The sequence below is a fragment of the Haplochromis burtoni genome, unplaced genomic scaffold (assembly GCF_018398535.1).
Source record: "Haplochromis burtoni strain Fernald_Lab_line unplaced genomic scaffold, NCSU_Asbu1 Contig_29, whole genome shotgun sequence".
Lineage (NCBI taxonomy): Eukaryota > Metazoa > Chordata > Actinopteri > Cichliformes > Cichlidae > Haplochromis > Haplochromis burtoni.
In genome coordinates, this window is record NW_024582390.1 from 175054 (window position 1) to 182001 (window position 6948).

Here is a 6948-nt window from a genome sequence, read left to right on the forward strand (position 1 = left end):
CACAGAGTTGGTTCATCAGAAAGTCAAAGCAACATTGTTACAAAACACTTTTACCCATTTAGACTATATTTACCTGCATGAATGAATGGTTTATAATGGAGCTTAGACACATTTTATAACACCTTAAGTTGAAATGGAAAAGTCACTCAGATTATTAGATTGACTATATGGCACCACAACAGCAATATGTTGAGGGCTTTAAAAGACAGAAGTATGATATTAATGCTCTGTTTTTAGCTTTATTATGACTAGATGAGGCAGATTTTAATTGCATAAAAAGCATATCCACACCCCGGCCAATAAACATCAATCTTTTAGCTATAGTTCATCCAGGGCCTTTGCTCTCACATTTACTGAGGTATTCCATTCACTGGCACTAACCCACAGATTCCGATACTTGAACACTGAGCTGAACTTTCTGATCCAAGTGTACAGTTTGGAAAATGGGATGCATACAGTTTCAGCTTTCACTTTCAAGAAAGTCAAAAGGCTCTGTTGTTTTCAGCTTGGCTGCAGAATGAATAGTGCACTGAACTGTGAGGGGCACTTCTTGAACCTCTGCTGCAGTGTTGACCCTTCACCAGTGGGGGGCAGTCCATTTCTCGCCACACAGGTCAGAGGTCCGGTGGCGTGGCGCGGTGGGTGGTGGGAGGTTCAAGCTGCCACCTACAGTTTCCTGACTCTGTCTTTGACACTGGCTTCCTATCACACAGAAGCTTTATTAAATATTCCAAAGCAAAAATGAGCTTTTAATATTACTGACACTACAAATTTATTAAGAAATATTGAAAAATGAGATCTGGCAGCATGCTATGAGGAGAGGCTTCACTCTAAATATGCCCCAAATGGCTGACGTTTATCATTTTTAATACCAAAAATGCAATTTAGCAACGTTGTGTATTTTCATTATACATTATGCTTTAAGTGGCACCTTCTGACAGTATCAACCTAATGCTGTCAATTAGGTAATTTATTCCAGGGATTATGAGAGGGAATGAGATGAGGTTTCGTGTGTTCTTCTAGGCGTCCCCAAGTGCCTGCTGTACAGCTAATCTAATACATAACCCCCTGATTTGTTTAATGGATGAGACTTTGCTGCTGCAAGAGGCACGCCAATAAAAGCCAGGCCCTCCAGAGGCTATTGTGCCTCATAATGATGCCAGACACACAATGTGAGAGTTATGAAGCAATTTTTTATCATGCAGCACATTGTTTTGCTCTGTTGGTGCCATGCAAGTAAAGGCAATCTCTCCCTGCAGCATAGCACTTCTCCCCCACACTTAGATAAACCTTCAGTATGATAAACTATCCGAGCAACATGTTGCAGAGATGAAGGAAGTTAATGACCGTAATACACGTCTGGAACTGATGATTAGGTAGTCATAGACAACTAAGACTTTTCATTATCTGTTTGTTAATTTTCAGGTAGATTTTATTCTGTTTATATATTGAAGGATGTCAGTTTTGCATACCAACCCCATATCCCCTCAGACACCAGCTATTAAAATGAGAGGTTACACAGTGAGGTTATGAGGTTATAAGCTTCATTCCCTCCATTTTTATATTTATCAAAATGTCTTTAAAACAATATGTTGAACGTGTGACTTCTACAAACACGTGAAACCAACTATTTACTAAATTGCGTACTTTTTGAGCAGCAGTTAAGTCATGTGCACCTATACAAAGGACCCTCGGATAGTAGCAGTCAAGGTCTTCTTTCATGCCTTTGATTGCTTCTATCTTTCCTCGACAATAAGGAAGAAAGAATATGAACAATAACCAAAAATAAAAAAGAAAAGAAAAACTTGAGTTTTCTTAGATGCCAGAGTTGCAAAAACTCAGAGGCATTTGTTACTGTCAAAACAAAATGGTTTGTTGAATATATAATATTGAAGTTGTCTAGGGAAGGCAACGGAAGAACCAAAAGACTATCACAACAACGTATTTCACACTTTTTTTTTATCCACTGTGCTGAAAACTCAAATCAATATCAGCGTGGCTGCATATATTAATCTCAGGGAATACAGATAACTATGATTCAATAAAAATGTACATTTAGCACTCAAACGGGTCTTTTTGCCATTAATGCTGCTCGATCTAAAGCACATGTTTAGCTGTTTATTAATCATTTTGGATCAGATGTGGGTTTTGGACAGATGCTCATTCCATAATGACAAAGGACAAACAGCAGTAATGAGAATTTTCAAGTATAGATTGCCGCTGATTCTATCTATCAGCTGACAGCTCAGTCTGCAGGCTGTTCTCAAGTTATACAAGACAGTGGATAGATAAACAGAGATGACACATCATTTGTCATATTGACTGATAAAAATTCAATCAGCAGCCACCCCCACCTTCCTGTTCCTCTTTGTAATTATTCACTGTTAATGGACACTTTTTGGAAAAGTAACTTTGTTTTAAGCGTTCTAATTTTTAAACGGCTAAATTAAATATATGTTAATAACATGGTATTTGGTTTCTGTTAAGAAATTCAGACCTTTTTGCCCCCTTTTAAGTCATAAGACAGTGCTCATTTGCATTGCATAAAATGGTTTTTAGCAAGTCACAGTGCCAGAGCCAGTGTGGAAATGCCATAATCTGCTGCTCCTCTGGTCACTCGATGTGCTTAAAGTCAAGTCTGATGCCCCCTTTTAATACACAAACCAAGGCATTCGGTAAGAGATGAGTTATAACTTTTGCTTTCTTGTGATATTCCTCCATAGTTTCTTGCTTTTGTTGTGGTTTTCAGATGTTCAGTCCACAGATCCATCTAACATCCTACTGTTTTCATTTATTAACTTTATCTTTTGGCATCAGATACCATGTAAATGGTGTCTGATGCTGTAAATGGTGTTTTACTTAATTTCTTTAATCCATATTAGTGCGTATGCCATGAAAGGTCACCCAGTTTACTATGATGCATCTATGCTATGCTATCCTAAATTAGGTTTGAATGCATAACAAGGTTAATATTCATGTGCAGACCAGGAAATCTTTGGCTACATGAAAGCCAACATACAACACTCTGGACTAAATAGTCATGAGTGACTCAGATAACTCGTGCTGGTGTGAATCATATCAGAAATTCAGCTTATTATAAACTATATGCTACTGGAGCAAGTGCAAACAACATTAAGGCTGGCAGTGTTTTTACACAGAGTGGTATTAATTACCTCAAAAATAATTTTATATGCTGGTGACTGATCATCCTGTCATCAGACGCCACAAGGAAGTGATTAACTTCCCTCCGCGTAACATGGCATTACATTTGTTGCATTGGTTCAGGCATGAAATCCGGATGCAGTAACATTCCATCATACATGTCACTTTAACTTGGGTGTTTTTAAATATGAGGATTTTTCAGACAGCTTGCTTGCTGCATATTGATTATTCCACTGTCAATATTATATGCAATTTCTGTACATCTGCAAGTAGACTTTCACAGAAAATTCAAACTGAAGGATTGCTTAAAGATTCACTCAGATTTTCACGGCACGGCCGCTATCACAGTAATTCCTACTTTTAAGACAGATGAGCCAGTCTTGAGTCAGTCAGTGTAAAAATTACACTAAAGCTAAAAAATGACAACCTGGCTGCATCCATGGAAGAGAAATTCCTCCGTGTTTACATCAGTGTTGTAGTCTAGCCAAGCATAAATCATAAAAAGTCCCTATTTTCCACTGTAATTTATTCATAGTCACTATGTTGAGAAAGAAGAAGCATCAGGGATTATTTGGTTTTAAGAAGACTTGTCTGTCTCTCTCTATATACATATGTGTGTATATGTATACATGTACTATAAAACATGTAAATACCCACAGCAATACAGATAGCCCTCTGAGTACACGTGTCGTACATTCAGGGCCATTTCCTTTGACATTTCTCCTATCATCAGACTCATATAGTGGCTAAAGAATCATCTGAAACTCTGACTGGCTCTGCATGTGCCTGACTCTGTGAGCAATAAGCAGTGTTAGCACATTACACACACATGATTACGTGGCCATTTCCTCAGTGAATGAGTCTCATCAGAAGTCAGTGAAGAAGCCACTGAGTGTGTAATTGTTTCCCATTAGGGGAAATGTTGACTGCCATCGAGTCGCATCTCACTGCAGAGTTTGCTGACGAATGCTCACTGTCCACTGAGTGAAGCGGGTTAATTCTGCTGTGGGTTATGATGGAATTACCCCAAACTCCAAAACCATCAGATCAGTCCAAGGATGAGGGTGATGTGTTATATTGTGTTTTTTTTTGCCCTGCAGGATAAGAGGTCAGATTCTTGTTGATTCACTTCAGTGACACCAGACTTTAAACATTATCAGTCATGTCGATGCCTGTAGCTCTAATGTCTCTGTGGTCCAGATGCAGTCTTTGCAATCTATCTATCTATCTATCTATCTATCTATCTATCTATCTATCTATCTATCTATCTATCTATCTATCTATCTATCTATCTATCTATCTCTCTCTCTCTGATCCTCTCTCTCTCTCTCTTCTCTCTCTCTCTCTCTTCTCTCTGCTCCTCTCTCTCTATCATATATATATAATATATAACTATATATATCATATAATATATATATATATATATGCAGTGTATTGTGTAATACGTCCCCATCTTTATGTTCTTTTTTTTTGTGCATCTTTACTTGGAAGGGGTTGAATGCATATATCTATTTGCATTTTCATACAGTTTAGGTTGTTTTCTTTTCTCCATCTGCAGTATCTCACACACATACACGCGGGCACGCACACATACACACTGACTAGCCTGCACTGCAGCAATAAATAATTGTTGGCATGTGTCCTTGTGAAGGTGTTGTAAATTGGATAGCTTACATTGCACATTACAGGCCGGTCAAAAGTTCAAAAGTGACCAACCATGTCAGGTGAGACTTGAAGATGAGACAAAGAAAGGACTTTGCTCAGGTTATTAATGCTGCCCTTGATGAGCTTTGCTGCTGCACTCTTAGGCTGAATGTGTGGAAGCCGTAATCATCCGTGGTTTGTTAGGTTCGCTTTATAATGCTGCCATCTACAGGGCAGAAATGGAAACGTCATCACCACTGCCTGATGTGACTACTGTAGTCCATATGAGTAGAAGGAAGGACAATAATTGATTCAGATAAACCCCAAATAACAAAAATAAGTAAAAAAAAATACAGTGTTGTGTCTTGAGCACACTTCACTTCTTTGTATTTTGCTTAAAACAGCCTTGAATCTTAATTTCTGGAGATCACTCAAAGTTTTTCTTTCTACACTGACAGCTTTTTCACTTATTTTCAGTCCAGTCCTTCTAGCTGAACATTTTCAGTGGAATGTTTTCTTTTTTACTTTGATTTTTATTAAGCCACATAACACCAACCTGTGAATTATCCAAGAACAAAAAAGGCACCTAACTCAAGGGATAAACTAGTTTTAGGCAATTTGCTGCTGGCAACCTGCTACAAAAACACAGAGCTTGCCCCAGTTTCTGAACTTGAATCGATGAAAAATGTCAACGATATCACACTTTGAGAGACACGATACAGTGTTTTTACTGCAACAAGGTGATTCCCAAAAAACTATTAGCTAAAAATCTGCATGTCATGGTGTGCAGCACATCCTTAAAATAATTTGATGAAAGTAGACAAGTGGAGGACAAAACAGAGTGGCAGGCTTAAAAATCTATCTATAGCAGATGAGCATTACGTAAAAGTCATGTAATTAATAAGAAAAAAAATCAGTAAAAGTCTCTGGCCCAGATGATCCATGTACTGTTCACCAAAGACTCATCAGAAATGGCCACAGTAGGAGGGTGGCTGCCATTGAAAGCTGTTCTTAAGGAAAGGAAATAGAGAGAAAAGGCTGTGGTATGCCAAATTACACAAGAACTGGACTAAAAATCTGTGGCGATGTGTCTTAAGAAGTGATGAATCCGCATTTGAAATTTTTGCTTCAAATCATTGCAAATATGTATGGAAGAGGGATGAAAAGAGGCACAACAGTGAGTGTCTACAGCCATCTGTACAACACAGTAGGGGCTCTGTCATGATTTGTGGCTGCATTTCACCCAGTGGTGTCAGAGATGTTGTCAGAATTAATGAACACAGAAACCAGAATACCATCAGATTTGATCCATCGTGCAATACCATATGGAAAGTCATCTGATTGAAAACAGCTTAATTTTTAAGCATGACAATGATCCCAGACACACAGTAAAAACATATCTGTATAGAAAAACACTCAAAGGAACACAGTCAGTCATGGATTGGCCTCCCCAGAGCCCGGACCTCAGCATAATCGAAGCAGTGTGGGATCATCCTATTAGACAAATGAAAAAAAGGCAGCCAACATCCAAAGATGAGCTGTGAATCTCCTTCAAGAATCCTGGAGAACTATTCCTAAAAACTACTTAAAGAAATTACAAGAAACTTGCCTAAGAGTGTTCAGGCTGTGTTGAAGAATTAATGTGTTCGTAACAAATATTGGGTTTCAAATTTGTGAGAACTGTACTGCATAAAGGCAAACTGTTTCTGTCTTAATATAGTATTTCCATTTAGTTTTGAGCATGTTTCAATGTCACATCTATAATTTCATATTTTTCTAAAAGCATGAAGAAATGAAGGATGTCTCAAGACAAATAGCCAACGAGAACAGACATTAACTGGATAAAGTGTTAGAAAATCGAATTTAAATCTAATATAATCAAATTGGTATAATTGTTATTCTTAATTATTATGAACTTTCTAGTTGTATTATTTCTAGTGAACTACTTCTTTTTTAGTTATGCAAATAAAACATTATTAAACTACTGCAATATTGTCAACTCCCAAGGGTGCCGACTACAGTGAAAGCTTTACACAGTTTGACCACTTGATGGCAGTAAGAGAAAGCATCTGAATGGTAGTTACTATCCAAGGGCACAGCTGCTGCATAAAGAGATAAAGAGAGGGTGTGTGTGTGTGTGTG